At 44.6% G+C, this 22576-nt stretch overlaps 1 long non-coding RNA gene across 1 annotated transcript in view; it reads left to right on the top strand.

The window, feature by feature from the left end:
* Positions 1–22576, top strand: part of LOC143807325 (uncharacterized) — a 265411-nt gene that overhangs the window by 98398 nt on the left and 144437 nt on the right. The window contains exon 3 of the long non-coding RNA XR_013221698.1: positions 19617–19687. This is a non-coding gene — a long non-coding RNA (uncharacterized LOC143807325). The remainder of the gene's footprint in view (positions 1–19616; positions 19688–22576) is intronic.

Raw genomic sequence — 22576 nt, 5'->3', positions numbered from 1 at the left:
GGTGACTATTATGTGTCCGATGCATTTGGTTCTTGGCATGGACTAATGGTAGGGTGAGAATCCATACGGACAAGTGCCCCCTTAAATAGTTTCCTCCTAAAAAGATAATTATATATAACGTCCTACCTCCATTTAAATGTAGCCAGCATGGCATTACATGGCGTGGTATCGCCATTGCTATGTATGTGTGTTTCCGGTCCCCGGGGTATTGTGTCAATCATCCCCACGTTTTCCGGCGCAGTGTGTGCGCTCAGAAAATCAGTCCGCTGTCGCTTGCGGTTTGCGTTCCCCCGGGCCTCTGCTCAATGCGCACGCGCCGTACAGCATAACAAGGAGTCAAGTCCAACATACCTACATTTGATTCCTGGTAGTAAGTTTCCTAAGGGATGACTTTTCAATTTGTCAGTGCCGGAGCATGCTGTCATGCGGAGTTATATAAAGGAGTCTTTGGAGAAAGGACTTATTCGCCCCTCCTCCTCCCCTCTTGGTGCGGGGTTCTTTTTTGTGGCTAAGAAGGATGGTTCTCTGAGACCTTGTATTGATTATCGCCTTCTAAATAAAATCACGGTCAAATTACAGTATCCTTTGCCATTGTTATCTGATCTGTTTGCTCGCATTAAGGGGTCTAGTTGGTTCACTAAGATAGATCTTCGTGGTGCGTATAACCTTGTGCGTATTAAACAGGGTGATGAATGGAAAACTGCATTTAATACGCCCGAAGGCCATTTTGAGTACTTGGTGATGCCTTTTGGACTTTCTAACGCTCCTTCTGTCTTTCAGTCTTTTATGCACGACATCTTCCGCGAATATCTGGATGAATTTATGATTGTGTATCTGGATGATATTCTGTTTTTTTCTGATGATTGGGAGTCCCATGTTAAGCAGGTCAGGATGGTGTTTCAGGTCCTGCGTGCCAATGCTTTATTTGTGAAGGGCTCAAAATGTCTTTTTGGAGTTCAGAAGGTTTCTTTTTTGGGTTTCATTTTTTCTCCTTCTACTATTGAGATGGACCCAGTCAAGGTTCAGGCTATTCATGACTGGACACAGCCTACATCTGTTAAGAGTCTTCAGAAGTTCTTGGGTTTTGCTAATTTTTACCGTCGCTTCATCGCTAATTTTTCTGGTGTTGTTAAGCCTTTGACGGATTTGACCAAGAAAGGTTCTGATGTTACTAACTGGTCTCCTGCGGCTGTGGAGGCCTTTCGGGAGCTGAAGCGCCGGTTTTCTTCGGCTCCAGTCTTATGTCAGCCAGATGTCTCTCTTCCTTTCCAGGTCGAGGTTGATGCTTCCGAGATTGGAGCGGGGGCTGTTTTGTCGCAGAGAAGGGCCGATGGCTCTGTGATGAAGCCATGTGCTTTCTTTTCAAGAAAGTTTTCGCCTGCCGAGCGGAATTATGATGTCGGTAATCGGAAGTTGTTGGCTATGAAGTGGGCATTTGAGGAGTGGCGACATTGGCTCGAGGGAGCTAAGCATCGTGTGGTGGTCTTGACTGATCACAAGAATCTGGTTTATCTCGAGTCGGCCAAGCGGCTGAATCCTAGACAGGCTCGTTGGTCGTTGTTTTTCTCTCGTTTTGATTTCGTGGTCTCGTACCTGCCTGGTTCGAAGAATGTAAAGGCTGATGCTCTTTCTAGGAGTTTTGTGCCTGACTCTCCTGGAGATTCAGAGCCGGCTGGTATTCTCAGAGAAGGGGTGATTTTGTCTGCCATCTCCCCAGATTTGCGACGAGTGCTGCAGGAGTTTCAGGCGGATAGACCTGACCGTTGTCCACCGGAGAGACTGTTTGTCCCGGATAGATGAACCAGCAGAGTTATTTCCGAGGTTCATTCTTCGGTGTTGGCGGGCCATCCTGGAATATTTGGTACCAGAGATTTGGTGGCCAGGTCCTTTTGGTGGCCTTCCTTGTCGCGGGATGTGCGTTCCTTTGTGCAGTCTTGTGGAATTTGTGCTCGGGCTAAGCCTTGCTGTTCTCGTGCCAGTGGTTTGCTGTTACCTTTGCCTGTCCCGAAGAGGCCTTGGACGCACATTTCCATGGATTTTATTTCGGATCTCCCTGTCTCTCAGAGAATGTCTGTCATCTGGGTGGTGTGTGATCATTTTTCTAAGATGGTCCATTTGGTGCTCTTGCCTAAGTTGCCTTCCTCCTCCGAGTTGGTTCCGCTGTTTTTTCAAAATGTGGTTCGTTTGCATGGGATCCCTGAAAATATTGTTTCCGACAGAGGATCCCAGTTTGTGTCTAGATTTTGGCGGACCTTTTGCGCTAAGATGGGCATTGATTTGTCTTTTTCGTCGGCCTTCCATCCTCAGACGAATGGCCAAACCGAACGAACTAATCAGACCTTGGAAACCTATTTGAGATGTTTTGTTTCTGCTGATCAGGACGACTGGGTGACTTTTTTGCCGTTGGCCGAGTTTGCCCTTAATAATCGGGCTAGTTCTGCTACTTTGGTTTCTCCTTTTTTTTGTAATTCGGGGTTTCATCCTCGTTTTTCCTCGGGTCAGGTGGAGCCTTCTGACTGTCCTGGAGTGGATGTTGTGGTGGATAAGTTGCATCAGATTTGGAATCATGTTGTGGACAATTTGAAGCTGTCACAAGAGAAGGCTCAGCGCTTTGCCAACCGCCGTCGTTGTGTGGGTCCCCGACTTCGCGTTGGGGACTTGGTGTGGTTGTCTTCTCGCTTTGTTCCTATGAAGGTCTCCTCTCCTAAGTTCAAGCCTCGGTTTATCGGTCCTTATAAGATTTTGGAAGTCCTTAACCCTGTGTCATTTCGTTTGGACCTCCCAGCATCGTTTGCTATTCATAATGTGTTTCATCGGTCGTTGTTGCGGAGGTATGTGGTGCCTGTGGGTCCTCCGGTTGAGCCTCCTGCCCCTGTGCTGGTTGAGGGAGAATTGGAATACGTGGTGGAGAAGATCTTGGATTCTCGTATTTCTAGACGGAGGCTTCAGTATTTGGTTAAATGGAAGAGCTATGGTCAGGAGGATAATTCCTGGGTTGTCGCCTCTGATGTTCATGCGGCCGATTTGGTTCGTGCCTTCCATGTGGCTCACCCTGATCGCCCTGGGGGTTTTGATGAGGGTTCGGTGACCCCTCCTCAAGGGGGGGGTACTGTTGTGAACTCTGTTTTCAGGCTCCCTCTTGTGGTCACAGGTGGTATTGTGTGACTTTTGTTTTGGGCTCCCCCTGGTGGCTTTGTTTGTTATCCTGCGGGTCTGTGGCTGATCAGCTGCCTCGTTATTCACTTGGGAGTTTCCTATTTAGCTCTGTTTCACTTCCACTTGTTGCCGGCTGTCAATGTACTCAGTGCTATTTTGATTACTCCTGATTATCTTCGGTTTCAGTCTCTTCAGGAGAAGCTAAGTTCTGTTTAATTATTTTTTGCTCATCAGTCTGCAATATGATTTCTGTGTATGATGAGTTTAGTCCAGCTTGCTAATATGTGATTTCTTCTGCTGGTTTGCTCTGGGGTACAGAGTTGCTTCCCCCGCACCGTTAGTTGGTGCGGGGGCTCGAGCGATCTCTGCGTGGATATTTTGAATAGGGTTCTCAATTCAGTTACCACTTCCCCAGAGTTTGTAGTCGGTTTAGTTACTTAGCTAGTCCTACTTGCGATCCTTGCCACTAGGATCATAACAGATAGGTAACGAAAAAAACCTAGCACTCAACTTGATGCTTATGTGAAAATTTATTGTAGTACCCAACAAACGTTTCGGTCCGTCATATGGACCTTCATCAGTAACTACATGTGAAAAATAAACAACCAAATAGACCAAAATAAATAAACAAATAAATAAACATAAACAAAAGTATATACATTGCATGAACAAAGAAGGTCAACAGCATCTATATGATAACAAGTCCAATAGTACAGTCGAAATATAAGCAGAAGAGAACCATGCAGAATACAGTGGCACAACACTGTCTATGACATAAAGTGGTAGAGGGAGGGAGTGTAAGACACGTACCGTACTATACTGAGGCTTGGAAAAAAAGAGACCGTAGTGTCTCAGGGCACTTATGACTGTGACGCCTATGTATGGAAAGAAAAATGAGAAGCCTGCCTATAGTGCAGTGACCAGGGGTTGTGCTGGTGTAAGCATACCTTACTAGAGCGCTGTGCCGGTTAAGAGACTGGGGATAAAAGGGAGGAATGCGTTTAAATATACATGCCAAATAGTTAGATGGTGAGGATAAGCCATGCTGAAGGGTGGTTACCTGTGGAGGATGTGTCTTGAAGCGCCACTGACAGACGCGGAATCCACCGCTAGTCTGATCAGGGGACGTGGAAACCGCCATAAAATGCACTGGGGGAGGGGCCATATCGGCCGTTTTAGCCTATGGTCAGTGGCTGTCCGCTGGGCCGGAAATGACGTCACCGGCTCCTGGTAATGCAGTATGACCGGCGTGCAGCTGTATAAGCAGCGTGCATGTGAGAAAAAGCCGGCGGAAGTGACGTGTGTGTGTGTCACGGCCCTCCGGAACATAGTAGCATACAAATAGGTTCCACCTGACAACAACGGCGATTAAGGACAATCACAGAAAAGCTCAGAGGGGCGGTGCCTATTAGGGATCCAGTGAATGGTCGAAGATTGCCGTGGTGAAAGTGATCTTTCTGCGCCGTGTTCAGCCGTGTGGATGATAAAAAAGACTTGATCCAGTGCGGTCCGTGACTGTACCGGTGGATGGTGGCATAACATAAATTTCAATACAGACGGCTCTGATAATGAGAAGAGAAAAACAGTTACATCTGACACAAAATTATACATGAGTTACAATAAATAACCCCCATATAAAATGGATGCAATATTGTGGGATAATGACATAACCGATGTGAGGTAGATACCAAAGATATAGGAGAATAGATAAAATTAGGACATCCACATGTGGGGACATAGGTTACTTGTAATGGAATGGGGTCACAGAGCATGCCAGCACAAAACCAGCTGGACCTTAGGGACCGCAGCAGAGGGGTCAGTATAAATGTAATTAAAATATGCTTAACAGGAAAATTACTGCCCAAATGAGTACTTAGAGAAAAGACGCCAGATCATAGTCCCTATTGAGGCCCAATGGGTGAAGGTTCTCCAACGTGTGGATCCAGAAGGCCTCCCTCCGTTTTAGACGGGCAACCCGATTACCACCCCGTCTCATGGGGGGGATGTGTTCGATTACCTGGAACCGTAACTGTGAGATATTGTGGCCTAGGGTATTGAAGTGTGACGGAATGGGTAGTAGAAGGTGTTTACAACGGACTGTGGACTTGTGCTTGGAGATCCGATCGCGTATTGATTGCGTGGTTTCCTCCACGTATAAGAGTCCACATGGGCATTTGATCAGGTATATAACCCAAGATGAGGCGCAGGTGAAGTAATCTGGAATAGGAAATGTTTTGCCCGAGCGAGGATGGTGAAAGGAGGAGCCTTTGAGGACATTATGGCACTGTGAGCAATTGAGGCATGGGAAAGTCCCTGTACGGGGGTTTTGTAAAAACCGTTGGCGTGGGGATGATTTAGTTGACCCTAAGTCCGCCCTTACCAATGAATCTTTCAGATTGGGTGGGCGCTTGAAACAGGGAAGGAATGGGTTTTGGAATTCAGGAACGTGAGGATGTGCCTTTGACAATAAGTGCCAATTTTGGCGTATGGACCTATGTAGAATATAAGCAAATGGGTGATATGAATGTATAAATGGGACTCGATTAGAGGCTTTAGTGGATCGTGGGAGCGCAGGTAAGGTGGCTTGCTGAAGAATGGATGATGGGTAGCCACGTTGGGTGAATTTGGTGGCCATTTCTTGTAGACGGAGTGGTCGTAGATCCGAGTCAGACACAATTTTTGATACCCGGTGAAATTGGGACTTGGGTACTGATCTCTTAGTGGCAGGGGGATGGAAACTCGTAAAGTGTAACAAACTGTTACGATCAGTACTTTTTGTATAGAGGTCAGTGGAAATGGAACCGTCTGGTTGTAGGATGACCATTGTGTCCAGAAAGTTGATCCGGGTGGGATCCTGTGACTTGGTAAAGGAGATCCCCGGCCAGGCTGTATTAAGCCAGTCAAAAAAGGAGGCGAGGGCCTCCAACGTGCCCCCCCATATGCAGAAGACGTCGTCTATGTAACGTCTCCAAAGGAGTACGTTACTACGGAACAGGGAGTTTGAGTATATCTGACTCTCCTCGAAGTCGGCCATGTAACAATTAGCATAGGGGGGCGCTACGTTGGAGCCCATCGCGGTGCCCCGGATCTGCAGGTAGAAATCGTCCTGGAACATAAAATAATTGCGGGTAAGAATGATGGTCAACAGTTCAACACACAGGTTAATTTGGTCAGATTGAAAACCAGACTGGGTAAGTAATTTGTGAACGGAGTTGATACCCTCTATGTGTGGGATGGAAGTGTATAAATCTTTTACATCCATGGTAACCAGTATAGAATGTGGAGGGATAGGTCCCACCTCCTTTAAAATATTTAAGAAGGATCCCGTGTCCAGGATGAAGGATTTAGATCTCCGTATCAGAGGAGTTAAGATTTTTTCTAGGTATACCGCCAAAGGGGAGAGTATGGAGTCAGTGGAGGCTACTATCGGCCTCCCTGGTGGTTTCTCCAGATTTTTGTGAATTTTAGGAATGGTATAGAAAACAGGGATAACCGGATGTAAATTGGTAAGAAATTCACATGTTTTTGGATCTAAAACCCCTAGTTGGGTGTATTTCAGAAGAGTATCAGAAATGGTTTGCCGAGTAGCAACCGTAGGGTCTCGTGGTAACTTAACATAAATGGTGGAGTTGTCCAATTGACGTCTAATTTCGAGGAGGTAATCTGTCTTATTCATTATAACCAGGGCGCCCCCTTTGTCGGCCGGCTTGATAACTAGGCTGGTATCATTTTGTAGGCCTTGTAGGGCCTGTCTTTACGTAGTGGAAAGATTGGGAGGATATGACAGTCTACCCCTTCTGATATCCTCGCATAGTGATTTGAACGAATTCTGGACGAAGCCAATAAAGGTTTCCATGGCGTGAGAGCCATGAGGGGGCCTAAAGTGGCTTTTTGTATGGAGACCCAAACTGCGTGAGGACAGAGTATGATCTGATGGTACAATATCAGATTGGATCGGGGCTGGTTCTGAGGAGGTAGCGAAAAAGGCTTTAAGTCTAAGAGTGCGAAAAAATCGCTGAAGGTCCATCTCCAGATCAAAGGTGTGGCACTGATACGAAGGACAAAACGATAGTCCCTTCTGCAGTACACTATATTCCGCCACCCCAAGTAGTCTATCAGAAATGTTTATAACCAGCGGGTTGGTACCTGAGATCTCGTTATTCTCGCCTGGTCTGAGTCTCTTCCTGTGTCCATGGCCGCGCCTCGTGGTCTTCTTCGCGGGTAGCGTTGTCGTTGGCCTAAAAAACGGGGAGGGATGGCTGTAGAGGTTCCTTGTTCTTGTTCCGAGCCTGATGTCGAGTAGTCGAGGGAGGATCGGGGAGCCTGACGTGATGTGTTGCGTCGAACGTAGAAGTTGTCTTGCCATCTATAAACCTGTTGACGTTCGTAATCCTCCGTGTCCCTGTTAAATTTAATGCGCTTCCTCTCCTCCCGTCGGTGTTTCTCAATATTCTTGGATATCTGGTCTCTAAGAGCTGTGAGTTCTTCGGGAGGACCGGACGAGGATAGCTGCACCTCGATAGACTTGATGGCTTCCGAACTCGTGGAAATCGCTTTCTGCAGATGCTCGATTGTCAGGGTGATAATGTCAAAAGAACATTTGTTAAGTATTTGTTCATACTTAATACAGTAATCAGAGGAGTCCCGAAAGAGTGTGGGACGTAGTGGTACCCGTAGACCCCTAGGGATCCGTTGTGCTCGAAGATATTCGGTGAGTGTGGCACAGTGGAGTTCAATGTTTGTGAAGTGGCGAAGCTCCCGCTCTAAATCTCTCCCCCTGATCTCCCTTGGTGGGATTTTAAGAAAATCGCTATTGAAAGTGGAACGTGCCAAAATATTCGAGGTCTCTTCTGCATTATAAGAGAACGTAGTCATGACCCGTCAGTGTGCTCCACGTAGGGGAAACAATGTTAAGGAAAAAGAAGCGTGTGCACTACTGGTAGGAAGGTGCTTAGGTAGGCTCCCACACCTTAATACAATAACGAAAAAAACCTAGCACTCAACTTGATGCTTATGTGAAAATTTATTGTAGTACCCAACAAACGTTTCGGTCCGTCATATGGACCTTCATCAGTAACTACATGTGAAAAATAAACAACCAAATAGACCAAAATAAATAAACAAATAAATAAACATAAACAAAAGTATATACATTGCATGAACAAAGAAGGTCAACAGCATCTATATGATAACAAGTCCAATAGTACAGTCGAAATATAAGCAGAAGAGAACCATGCAGAATACAGTGGCACAACACTGTCTATGACATAAAGTGGTAGAGGGAGGGAGTGTAAGACACGTACCGTACTATACTGAGGCTTGGAAAAAAAGAGACCGTAGTGTCTCAGGGCACTTATGACTGTGACGCCTATGTATGGAAAGAAAAATGAGAAGCCTGCCTATAGTGCAGTGACCAGGGGTTGTGCTGGTGTAAGCATACCTTACTAGAGCGCTGTGCCGGTTAAGAGACTGGGGATAAAAGGGAGGAATGCGTTTAAATATACATGCCAAATAGTTAGATGGTGAGGATAAGCCATGCTGAAGGGTGGTTACCTGTGGAGGATGTGTCTTGAAGCGCCACTGACAGACGCGGAATCCACCGCTAGTCTGATCAGGGGACGTGGAAACCGCCATAAAATGCACTGGGGGAGGGGCCATATCGGCCGTTTTAGCCTATGGTCAGTGGCTGTCCGCTGGGCCGGAAATGACGTCACCGGCTCCTGGTAATGCAGTATGACCGGCGTGCAGCTGTATAAGCAGCGTGCATGTGAGAAAAAGCCGGCGGAAGTGACGTGTGTGTGTGTCACGGCCCTCCGGAACATAGTAGCATACAAATAGGTTCCACCTGACAACTGGGTATGGTCAAGAGAATCTCCTGCAGTTCAAACCGAGCATCAGTATGGGGAAGAAAGGTGATTTGAGTGCCTTTGAACGTGGCATGGTTGTTGGTGCCAGAAGGGCTGGTCTGAGTATTTCAGAAACTGCTGATCTACTGGGATTTTCACGCACAACCATCTCTAGGGTTTACAGAGAATGGTCCGAAAAAGAAAAAAAATCCAGTGAGCGGCAGTTCTGTGGGCGGAAATGCCTTGTTGATGCCAGAGGTCAGAGGAGAATGGGCAGACTGGTTCGAGCTGATAGAAAGGCAACAGTGACTCAAATCGCCACCCGTTACAACCAAGGTAGGCCTAAGAGCATCTCTGAACGCACAGTGCGTCGAACTTTGAGGCAGATGGGCTACAGCAGCAGAAGACCACACCGGGTACCACTCCTTTCAGCTAAGAACAGGAAACTGAGGCTACAATTTGTACAAGCTCATCGAAATTGGACAGTAGAAGATTGGAAAAACGTTGCTTGGTCTGATGAGTCTCGATATCTGCTGCGACATTCGGATGGTAGGGTCAGAATTTGGCGTAAACAACATGAAAGCATGGATCCATCCTGCCTTGTATGGAGCATCTTTGGGATGTGCAGCCGACAAATCTGCGGCAACTGTGTGATGCCATCATGTCAATATGGACCAAAATCTCTGAGGAATGCTTCCAGCACCTTGTTGAATCTATGCCACGAAGAATTGAGGCAGTTCTGAAGGCAAAAGGGGGTCCAACCCGTTACTAGCATGGTGTACCTAATAAAGTGGCCGGTGAGTGTAGATGTAGTTCAATTCAGATGGCAACTTTTCACATTTTCCTTGTGTTAGGGTACTTTCACACTAGCGTCGGTACGGACCCGTCGCAGTGCGTGGGGCCGATGTGCCGACGCATCCTGTGAAATAAAATCACAACGGGGGCAGCGGATACAGTTTTTCAACGCATCCGCTGCCCCATTGTGAGTTGCGGGGAGGAGGGGGTGGAGTTTCGGCCGCGCATGCGAAAATGCATGCATTGCATGCAATGCATGCATGCATGGTTGAAAATGGCGGACACGACGCACAAAAAAGTTACATGGAATATTTTTTGGTGCCGATGGTCCACCAAAACACGACGCATCCATCGCACGACGGATGCGATGTGTGGCAATCTGTTGCAATGAAAGTCTACTGTATGGAGAAAAAACGCATCCTGCGGGCAACTTTGCAGGATGCGTTTTTCTCCAAAATGACGCATTGCGATGTGCGTCGAACGACGCAAGTGTGAAAGTAGCCTAAAGGTACCTTCACACTATGCGACTTTGCAGCGAGAACGACGACGATCCGTGACGTTGCAGCGTCCTGGATAGCGATCTCGTTGTGTTTGACACGCAGCAGCGATCTGGATCCCGCTGTGATATCGCTGGTCGGAGCTAGAAGTCCACAACTTTATTTCGTCGCTGATCACCCGCTGTCATCGCTGGATCGGCGTGTGTGACGCCGATCCAGCGATGAGTTCACTTGTAACCAGGGTAAATATCGGGTTACTAAGCGCAGGGCTGCTTAGTAACAGGGTGACGTCACTGCTGTGCTCTGCTTTATGGCCGGCGCTGACACAGTCAGTGCAGGAAGCTCTGAGCAGCAGCGCGTAACCCTGTGGACGCCGGGGGACGTGACAGACATCAGAATGTGAGTATGTACTGTTTTTTTTTTTTACTTTTACTATGGTAACCAGGGTAAATATCGGGTTACTAAGCGCGGCTCTGCACTTACTAACCCGATGTTTACCCTGGTTACCCGGGTGCTGCAGGGGGACTTCGGCATCGTTGAAGACCGTTTCAACGATGCCGAAGTCGTTCCCCTGATCGTTGGTCGCTGGAGAGAGCTGTCTGTGTGACAGCTCCCCAGCGACCACACAACGACTTACCAACGATCACGGCCAGGTCGAATCGCTGGTCGTGATCGTTGGTAAGTCGTTTAGTGTAACGGTACCTTTATCCAACGTCACCTACCATAGCACTGACCTCAGAGAGAAGAGGTGTAGTGTTAAGGCCCCGTCTCACATAGCGAGATCGCTAGCGAGATCGCTGCTGAGTCACAAGTTTTGTGACGCAACAGCGACCTCCATAGCGATCTCGCTATGTGTGACACGTACCAGCGATCAGGCCCCTGCTGCGAGATCGCTGGTCGTGTCGGAATGGCCTGGACCTTTTTTTGGTCGTTGAGGCCCCGCTGACATCGCTGAATCGGTGTGTGTGACACCGATCCAGCGATGTCTTCACTGGTAACCAGGGTAAACATCGGGTTACTAAGCGCAGGGCCGCGCTTAGTAACCCGATGTTTACCCTGGTTACCAAAAAAAACAAACAGTACATACTCGCCTTTCGGTGTCCAGGTCCCTTGCCGTCTGCTTCCTGCTCTGACTGAGTGCCGGCCGTACAGTGAGAAGTGAGAGCACAGCAGTGACGTCACCGCTCTGCTCTCACTGTACGGCCGGATCTCAGCCAGAGCAGGAAGCAGACGGCAAGGGACCTGGACACCGAAAAGCGAGTATGTACTGTTTGTTTTTTTTGGTAACCAGGGTAAACATCGGGTTACTAAGCACGGCCCTGCGCTTAGTAACCCGATGTTTACCCTGGTTACCCGGGTACTGCAGGGGGACTTCGGCATCGTTGAAGACAGTTTCAACGATGCCGAAGTCGTTCCCCTGATCGTTGGTCGCTGGAGAGAGCTGTCTGTGTGACAGCTCCCCAGCGACCACACAACGACTTACCAACGATCACGGCCAGGTCGTATCGCTGGTCGTGATCGTTGGTAAATCGCTTAGTGAGACGGGGCCTTTAAGCACGGGTTACATAATCCAATTTGGTTATAATCCAATCCCTGTCTCATGCATACTGTGTAATGCTGAACTGAAAAGAGTTTGTTTGAAATACTGTAGGCTCTTATCTTATGCTAAAGAAGGGTGTTGTTTTTCTCTGGTCCTAGCAGTAGACAGTAGTCTGGATAGTAAGTTTACTTTCAGTTCACCTGAAGAGACAAAGCGAACACATGCAGACATAAGGGTATGTGCACACGTCAGGATTTCTTGCAGAAATTTCCTGAAGAAAACCGGAAATTTTCTGCAAGAAATCCGCATTTTTTTTTTGCCTTTTTTTCCCGTTTTTTTCGCGGTTTTTTTAGCATTTTGCAAGCGAAATTAGCTTGCAGAATGCTAAAGTTTTCCAAGCGATCTGTAGCATCGCTTGGAAAACTGACTGACAGGTTGGTCACACTTGTCAAACATAGTGTTTGACAAGTGTGACCAACTTTTTACTGTAGATGCTGCCTATGCAGCATCAATAGTAAAAGATAGAATGTTTAAAAATAATAAAAAAAATAAAAAAAATGCTTATACTCACCTGCAGACAGCCGATCTCCTCAGCGGCGTCCGTTCCTATAGATGATGTGTGTGTGCAGGACCTTCGATGACGTCGCGGTCACGTGAGCGGTCACATGACCGGTCTCGCGACCAATCACAAGACCGCGACGTCATCGCAGGTCCTTCACCACACACCATCTATAGGAACCGAAGCGGCAGCATGCACCTGAGAGGCGGGAAGACTGCGGGGGCATCGAAGGTGAGTATATCACTATTTTTTATTTTAATTCTTTTTTTTTTACCAATTATATGGTGCCCAGTCCGTGGAGGAGAGTCTCCTCTCCTCCACCCTGGGTACCAACCGCACATAATCTGCTTACTTCCCCCATGGTGTGCACAGCCCCGTGCGGGAAATAAGCAGATCAATGCATTCCTAGGTGTGCGGAACCCCGCAATTATGCAAATTTAATGAACATGTTGCTTTTTTTTCCGCGATGCGATTTTTTCGCGGAAAAAAATGCAACATATGCACAAAAAATGCGGAATACCCTGAAAATAATGGGAGGCATATGTTAGTGTTTTTTTCGCGTTTTCATCACGTTTTTATAGTGAAAAAACGCGAAAAATACTGAACGTGTGCACATGGCCTAAGAGCTCAAAAAACTCATACAAGTATATAGCAGATACAACATTTTATTGTCATATTATTCAATTATTTTTTACTGTATAGTGTGAAGCAGCAATTTTTTTGGGGGAAAAACTATATTTGCATACAGCTTGATGTTATTAGTTATAGTTTACAGCTAGAAAGAATATTTTTTTATCTGCAAATGGGCAATATGCATGAATATAGCAATAATGCAATGTAATGGTTTATGACGCGAAAACGATAAAAATTACGTGTTTTTTTTCATTTTTCTTTTGTTTATGATCAACCATGTTCACATACATAATTCTGCAAAAAAATGTATAAGGCTGGTTTCACATTTGCGTTTTTTGCCGCTGCGTTTTAGCGCAAAAAAACGCATGCGTTTTTTTCCTATATTTAACATTAAAAACGCATGCGTTTTTTTTGTATGCGTTTTGCCGCATTTGACGACGCATGCGTCTTTTCTATGCTTGCGTTTTGTTGCAGAAATGCAACATGTAGTAATTTCTATAGGCGTTTTTTTGCCGCAAAAAAACGTATTGCTGTCTATGTAAACGCATGCGTTTTTAAGCACATGCGTTTGGTTGCATTTTAAACGCATGCGTTTCCATAGAAAAAAACAAGAATACACACTGATAAGCCACCCCCCACCATCAAGGTGATAAAGGGATCCAAACCCTAACCCTAACCATCAAGGTGATAAAGAAATCCAAACCCCAACCCTAACCATCAAGGTGATAAAGGGATCCAAACCCTAACCCTAACTCTAACCATCAAGGTGATAAAGGGATCCAAACCCTAACCCTACCCCTAACCCTAACCCTAGGGATCCTAACCCTACCCCTAACCCTAACCCCAACCCTAGCTATTTCTATTTATAGTGGGTTTTCTAGATGATTTTGATGATTGGCAGCTGTCACACACTTCTCAGCATGCGTTTCAAAAACGCAAACGCAGGAAAAAATGCATGTAAACGCGTCAAAACACCGCTTTTTTTACCGCATGAGAAAACGCATGCGTCTAAAAAACGCAGCGTTTGCACGCGTTAACATTTGTTTTTTTCACCACCTGCGTTTGCGTTTTAAACGCTGCGTTTTTAAACGCAAATGTGAAACTAGCCTAATTAGCTAAAACATCAAGACTTTTATAGGTCCAGTCAAAAATGAACGAACATTATACGTCTATTATTATTGTTTTACTTAGTTTACTTTTGTTATTTCCTGTAGAAAAATATGAAAAATCAGAAAAAAAACATTCCAAAGCATTACTGTTGGATCTCACAATAATAATACATTAAAAATATTAATAAATAACCACAAATGAAACTCTAAAAATAAACGAAAACAAGTCAGTAGTCAAAATGACTACATTCAGTAGTTCTAGTCGGGGTCACGAGTTCAGTAGTTCTAGTGTTAAAGGAAATGTTGCAGGATGATAAGCAGCAGATAACAGCAAGCAGAGATTGTACCATTCAGGGTATGTGCACACGTCAGGATTTCTTGCAGAAATTTCATGAAGAAAACCGGAAATTTTCTGCAAGAAACTGCATTTTTTTTTTGCGTTTTTTTCCTGTTTTTTTCGCGGTTTTTTTAGCATTTTGCAAGCGAAATTAGCTTGCAGAATGCTAAAGTTTTCCAAGCGATCTGTAGCATCGCTTGGAAAACTGACTGACAGGTTGGTCACACTTGTCAAACATACTGTTTGACAAGTGTGACCAACTTTTTACTATAGATGCTGCTTATGCAGCATCAATAGTAAAAAGATATCATGTTAAAAATAATGGAAAAATAAAAAAATGGTTATACTCACCCTCTGCAGACAGCCGATCTCCTCAGCGGCGTCTGTTCCTATAGATGGTGTGTGCAGGACCTTCCATGACGTCGCGGTCACGTGACCGCGACGTCATCGCGGTCATGTGACCGCGACATCATCGCAGGTCCTTCACACACACCTTCCATAGGAACGGAAGCGGCAGCGTGCACCTGAGAGGCGGGAAGACTCCGGGGGCCATCGAAGGTGAGTATATGACTATTTTTTATTTTAATCTCTTTTTTTTTTAACAATTATAAGGTGCCCAGTCCGTGGAGGAGAGTCTCCTCTCCTCCACCCTGGGTACCAACCGCACATGATCCGCTTACTTCCCGCATGGTGGGCACAGCCCCATGCGGGAAGTAAGCAGATCACTGCATTCCTAGGTGTGCGGAATCCCCGCAATTCCGCAAATTTAATGAACATGTTGCTTTTTTTTCCGCGATGCGATTTTTTTCGCGGAAAAAAATGCAACATTTGCACAAGAAATGCGGAAAACACTTAAAATAATGGGAGGCATATGTAAGCATTTTTTTCGCATTTTTATCACGTTTTTATAGCGAAAAAACCCGAAAAAAACGCGAAAAATACTGAACGTGTGCACATGGCCTCAAGGAAATGTTGCAGGATGATAAGCAGCAGATGACAGCAAGCAGAGATTGTACCATTAAAGGAAATGTTGCAGGATGATAAGCAGCAGATGACAGCAAGCAGAGATTGTACCTGTGTGAAGAGAGGAGATGGATGTTAGTTCCCGGCCGTTGAAATAACTGCCGCTTCACGATACTTTAGCTGCACTGATACTTTTGCTGCAGGGAGACGCATGCAAGACGCGTGTGTAGCGCCCCCACTGCCGCAGGGCCGAGGGGTACCCGGTACCGGGCCTCTGAGTCTCTGCTCTGGGGTTGTCACGGTGGCTAGGCCCGGTCCGTGACCCTGCCGAGGGGCGTACAGTGAATAATAGATGTAGATGGTGGTAGTGGTGGTGGTGGTGCGGTGCAGTAAATAACGAAGACACCAGGTTGCAGTCTCTTTACCTCTTTACTGAAGATCTCTGGGTCCTCAGTCCGGAATCCGGATTACCAGGCTGCGCAATTCCGGCCGGTCCAATGGCACCTCCAGAGTTCTCTTAACAGGTGGAAATCTGCGCCTACCTCCTAGCGCTGTGTGTTGCGGTCCTTCCCTGCTGTGCTTACGGAAAGTCCCCACAACTGTTGTGTCTGTTTCTTAAGTTCCCTCACAACTCGATTAGATGATGTTCTGCTAATCCTCCGTCCCTCCCTGATGTTACGGTTAGGACGGCACCCGTATGACGGGTAGGCTCGGAGCTCTTCCGGGACCCTAGAGTCGCCCCTCTCCACAAGTTGCCCCCCAAGACTGCATAGGTGATTTGGGTGAGACAGCCCGCCTTAGACTGACTGTCCTGCCGTTGGTTTAGAGTATTGCCTGAAGCTGAATATTGTAATACTCCCTCGGCGTTCCGGCCGCCGGTTGTGCGCCTCAGTAGGATGTTGCCTCGGTCTCACAGCACGACTCCTACTGGTATTCTCCTTCTTGCTTTGATCTCGTTTCTCACTCAGCACAATCTATCTTGCTTCTTATCCTTCCTTGGGCACCGCCGCTATGCTGAGCAGGCACGGTCCCGTTACATTCCTTCTTGTAGCCAGGCCTCTGTCAGGATCCCACCCCTGACAGGGACCCTACCGAATCTTTCCCCACAACACCCCCTGCCACAAGGTGTTGCCTGGTTCCAACCCAGTCAGCTTTCTGTCTAACTTCCTGCCTGACCCCCAGTTTACCCACAGTGGTGGGGAGTGGCCTAATGAATAGAACCCTTAGCTCCCCCTGGAGGCCCGACTGTGAAATGTATTGGTGTCTGTGATACCTGGTCAGATGAACTCCTTCAGTGCCATCGGACGTACCATAGCTCCCCTTAGTGGCGGAGCCACAGTACTGCAACGACCAGGACTCTGGGGCGCTGCACGTGCACCCCTTAGAATGTAAACATGAAACAGCTGTTGATGTGCCTGAACTATGACCAACATTTGTGGCTCCTCTGTGGTGACTTAAATGTGGTTGCCCTCATATTTGGTCTCCAGGGTGGATACACAAAGTACTGCTGCTTTCTGTGTGAGTGGGATAGTCGTGCAAGAGAGTATCACTACAATAAAAGAGACTAGCCTCTCTGACATTCACTTCAGCCAGGGATTAACAATATCCTCCACCCATCATTTCATGACCCATATAAGATTTTGTTACCACCATGGCCTAATGTTGGGCCCAATGAAGAACTTTCTAAGGGCAATGGATAAAAATGCAAAAGCATTCAAAGTACCTCATTGAGCAGAAAAAATTGGGTTTTCAGATGGTGCATATAGCGCTGCCCAGAAAAAAAATAAATTATTGCTACACGTTTACGGGGCAGCACCGTATCTCGTACCAATACATTTGAAAAAAAAAATGTTTTTTAAATAATTGTTTTCTGCTATTTGGATCTGGACCCTAATGGGATCTTGCAGGTGGACCAGCAGCTAAGGGTATGTCTCCACGTTCAGGATTGCATCAGTCTTTGGTCAGGATTTTATGCAAGTAAAATCCTGACCAAAACTGCACCTGAGGTCACTGGCAGGTCACCTGTGGTGTACCTGCGTGTTTTGCTCATAGTAGCAACATGCAGCGTTTTGAAAAAACGCACAACGCATGTGTTTTCGCGGCAAAAACGCATGCGTTTTTAAACGCATAGTGGAGTCTGGATTTCATAAAATCCCATCCACTATGCTGTAACATCTGGACGCTGCGTTTTTGACGCAGCAGAAAAACGCAGCGTCAAAAACGCAGCGTTTCCTGAACGTGGAAACATACCCTAACAGAGCTTTCATCCAGTTTAACCAGTGATGTGCCTCAGCTGCACATCTTCCATAGGTGTGCAGTATTTTAATCATTTTCAGCTCTCCTACCTTGTTGATCCACACAAGGTGCGCTTTCTTTCTCCTACTTGACAAGTACCTCATTGATAAATTTCCAAGGCTGAGTGAAGCAAAGATAAAAGCAGGAGCCTTTATTGGACCTCCGAATTCATAAGTTTCTTAAAAATGAGGAGTTTCTCAGTTTGTTGCAGGGCAAGAAAAAGGCTGCATGGGTAGCATTTTTCATTAGTGGTAACTCATTTTTTGGAAAAACGCAAGAGCAGATAACTATGAAGAGTTGGTGGAGTATCTCCTCAAAACATATAAGGATCTTGTCTGTAATATGTCCTTAAAGATTCATTTCTTACATTCGCAGACTGTTTCCACCAAATTGCAGAGCAGTGAGCAACGAGCACGGCGAGAGGTTTCACCAAGATATTGCGAATATGGAAAAAAAATATCAAGAAAAATGGAATCCATCAATTATTGCAGATTATTGTGGACTATTGTAAGAGATGATCAGTGCAGGAGTACAAGAGACAAGCAAAAGAGAGTTGTTACTGAATGAGGAGCCAATTTTGTAGAGCAATTTCTGTTTATAATTTGCAGTGGTGTTTAGACATGTTTTACTTGTTGGAATTGTTGCTAAGTTTTCTCTAAACAAATAAATTCAGAAAATTGGCACAACAAAATATTCTGCATCTTTATATTTGCAAAAATAATAATGTTTCAAAGTACTGAAACTTTTATGCATGAATTATATGTAGCAGTAAAAGGAAAACACTTTGATATAATAGAAACAGGAGCCAACTAAAAATTATCATTGTCGGATTTGAATTCAGGAGGCCTAAATCATTAAGAAATTACTCATTTCATAACTGTACCTGACAACTTCTGACAATATGTAGAACAGAGTCATCAATGTTTAGATTAATTTATATTTGTATTTGAACACTAGAATGTTCTTTACTGAAAATTCGATCACAGTTTTCTTGGATCAAAGAAGTGGTTTTAATGTTTAGTGGATTTCTTTGCTCTTTTAGATGATGCAATAATTTGTTGCTTCAAAAGTAAATAAAATTATAATGATCATTGCTACAATTTCTACTATGAATCTCACTACAGATCTTCTGTAATTCTCTAGCAAAACACCAGAGTTACCGATGCCTTTTGGAGCAGGTTGTACTGTTGATTTTGTGCAGATTTCTCACTATCTATTTTGACAGGATAAAATCCACTGTGAAAATCTGCAAGATAATGGGCACACTGGATATTTGGAAGTCTGCATCATGCTCATGTTTCACAGAAACCTCATCCAATGGATCGTACATTATTGCTGTTAAATCTGTCTTGGAAACTTCAAAAAATTCCATCAAGTGTGAACATGGCCTTTAGAATTATTATAAATATTGTGGATGATCGTATTTTATGGTTTATTTTACAGACCTGGAGTTTTCTTATTCAGACTGAGCCCCCAAGACAATGATAGGATGGTTGTTCCATGGATCACCCTTTTTAAAGCTGTGCTCCATCACATCTTTTCCACTAATTTTAAAAGTTATGTCCCTTGTCAGTGTCTGTGTGTCTCCAGGATTGACTGTGAATATATTCTATTTTCTTGACTCTACTTCACATCACAAAGTTCCCTGCTCTTTTTTTTTTAGGTGTCCAGAATAAATTTGACAGAGACAGGATGATAAAAAGGACAATGACATATGGAAATATTTCTTTTTCCCAAAGCTTCATTAGGGCATGCTGATAGTCTATGATCGTAAATTTGAGACCCGCACACATACAGACACATACTTTATTTGTTTCATCTCATTATTTTGCAAAATAAAGCTTCATATATCCATAAAATAATCATTTTTAAATTCCATTTTTCAGACAGTGGAAAAAGAGCATCCAGCAGGTGTGAGCAGATACAACATTAACAACTGAGGTGAAGATGGCTTAAGGTAGAAAGCTTAATTTTACAAATACTGTAATGATAATTATAAATTTTGAAAAATTTAGGGCGAAATTTCTCAAGCTTGCATTTTTTTTTCAATGTAATAAGTACATAGTAATGTCTGTCTCTTATCATAATTGCTTTACGTGCACTGTCATCTAACTATCCTTCTATTCTTTTATCTAACAACTATCTTTATAATAATAGTTTTATTTCTATAGCATTAACAAATTCCACATCACTTTACAATTCACAGTGGACATTTGTAATGTGGCGCCGGGTGGCAGCATTGGGCGAGGTGCTTGATTTCCATGCATGGCATGCTACATGAAGATGGGGGTCCTGGCTGGGTGTATGGACTTTGTCTATAGGGGTGCTACACTCTTTCAGGCCACATGCTACCGATGGCTTTGGTTTGCCAGGACCACTTGTTGTAGAGTTCAATGAGAGAAACCCCCAGTCAACAATAAACTTTATTTAATTGAACAGCAATTTGGTGGAAACTATGTTCAATAGATAGTGGATGCTTAACTTCACAAATGTTTTTTTTTAAAACATGGAGCATCTTCACACACACAGTCTCTTTACCTCATCCAAGTTTCTGCCACCAAATTCTTCTGCTTTCACCACAGCACAGTGCTACAGTCCAGTATGTGAGAGTCCTGTCCTCAACCAGTGGTTCTACGTCCTCTTTTTTCCCATAGGGGAGTTAGTTTGCCACTATTGCCATTACTTAGCTTCTTTGCTTTTTCTTCCTGTATACAACAAATTACAACATGTTCTCAGATTCCCTACTAGCTCAGTGTGTGATTAGGTTGATTCCCAAGCAAAATGTCAATGGTTCGAATCGAAAAGCTGCCAAGAAGAAGATTTCCCAAGGAGAGAGAAACAGCATCATCCAGGTCATCAATAGAGGTCTCTCAGCCAAGAAAATTGCCAAACTGCATCATGTAAAGTAGACAGTAATAGATTGGAGACGGGTTATTTGGAGTCTAGGCTCTCATGGGTGCAAATGGGTCTGGTCTGGAAGAAACAAGGGGAAAAGGGGCTAATGGATTGAGAAATTAAAGGAAATGACATGTTCAGAGGAGGAACCCTGACATGAGTTTGTTTCATGGCCAAAGGCGTTCGATACTTCACCATGATTGATGGTGATCTCAGTGCTGAGCTATATGTGAGTATCCTGCAAGCCGAGTTATTTTGTACTCTCGAATACCATGGGTATGAAAAGGACGACATAGTGTTCCTGCAGGGTAACGACCCAAAGCATACATCAAGATTGGTGAAGAAATGGTTCAATGACAATGAAGTAGAGGTTCTGGAATGGCCCCCACAGTTCCCAAACCTCAACCCAATCGATGGGTAGATTTGAAGCAATACCTAAGTGAGGCGACCAGCATGCACCAACGTTTGGAAAGTTTAGAAGAGATCTGGGATCAGATTTCGGTTGTGACATGTTTGAATCTGGTCGAGGGCAGCCCAGAAGGATTCAGGCAGTGTTGAAAACCAAAAGTGGATTTACAATACTGACAAAATAAAAATAATATTTAGATTTTTAGGAGTAAAACATAATGCAGTGACATGATAAGTATCTGCATAACTAATCATGTGCTAAATAGTTGCAAGTCAAATTTATGTATGCGATATCTAAGATGATTGTCTATAAAATGATGGTAGTCTCACAATGGAAGCTGTAGTGGATGTGAGATATGCTTAAAAATCACAATGAGTTTATATATTAACTATACTGCTTGCATCTGGCTATAACTTTTTATGTATTTTAATATAAATCATATATTTATTCATCTATATATTTCCCATCCTGATCTTAAGTTTCCAAAAACTACATGATCGTGGCAGACTGATAGTTTTAGAGTAGAATAGAATTAATGTAAAAAAGGAAGTCATTTTACTTAAAAGAAAAAGGAAAAAAAAGTGATCACAGCATCCAAAGGTCACTCAAGGACAAACCATCCAAAGTAAGATATGAGCATTACAGTAAAACAGATTGTGCTCAAACACATCTTCAGAGTAAGGACAGGAGGTGAAATGAGGAGTCCTGATTAGATTCTCACGCTGAATATTATCACCAAAAATCAGAAAGCAACTTATTAAACTGTCTGGATTTCCTGCAGCTTTCAACAGGTTCTTAAGTCAGATGTACTTTTTGCACACTTGGTCAGACTTTTGTTTTCATTTTGTTATGCTTTACTATTTATTGGGGGGTTAAATACATATCATAAAATTTAGCGGTATTTGTCATTTGCATTCAATGCAAATTGAATGGAAATTTAAATATGCAAATGGACTCTCAGAGAGAAAGAAGATGGGGAATCTGGTGCCATCTGTTGGAAGCATCAATCCCAGGAGAGCATTGCATGGCCTCTAAGTCTCTCTACTACAACGTTATGTTCACCACAAGGCGAAACCTTACCCCTTATTGTTAATTGTCTCTTCAGAGAGGAAGAGGACTAGAACTCTAGTGCCACCTATTGGAGGTAGCAATCCTAACAGTCAGTGTCGACCCTTTAACGAGCCTTGTCACATGACTTAGGATAATAGCCAAACCAGAATCTCAATTTGCAAACACTGTGTTTCGGGGTACTGCCCCTCGCCAGTGCAAAGTGGAGATCTGATTTGGCTGATTGAGAGGCGTCTGACCGGGATCCAAGAAGTATCGTTTCTCCTTGCGGAGAGTGACATGATAAGTATGTCGAGGTGAGGAGACTTAAAGCCGCAATGCTCCTTATTGTTAAGGTAGGGATGCTCTGTCCACTGAACAGCAGACAATACAAATTGCTTGCTTACTTAACTTACTGCTTGTCAGCGGAGTAGCAAAGCAATAAATAGCAATGCTGAGAGTAATGCTTCTTGGGTAAGCAAGCACTACTTATTT

This window comes from Ranitomeya variabilis, chromosome 2 (genome assembly GCF_051348905.1).
Source record: "Ranitomeya variabilis isolate aRanVar5 chromosome 2, aRanVar5.hap1, whole genome shotgun sequence".
Lineage (NCBI taxonomy): Eukaryota > Metazoa > Chordata > Amphibia > Anura > Dendrobatidae > Ranitomeya > Ranitomeya variabilis.
The sequence above is the reverse complement of the archived record's forward strand: the minus strand, read 5'-3'. Positions and strand labels throughout refer to the sequence as shown.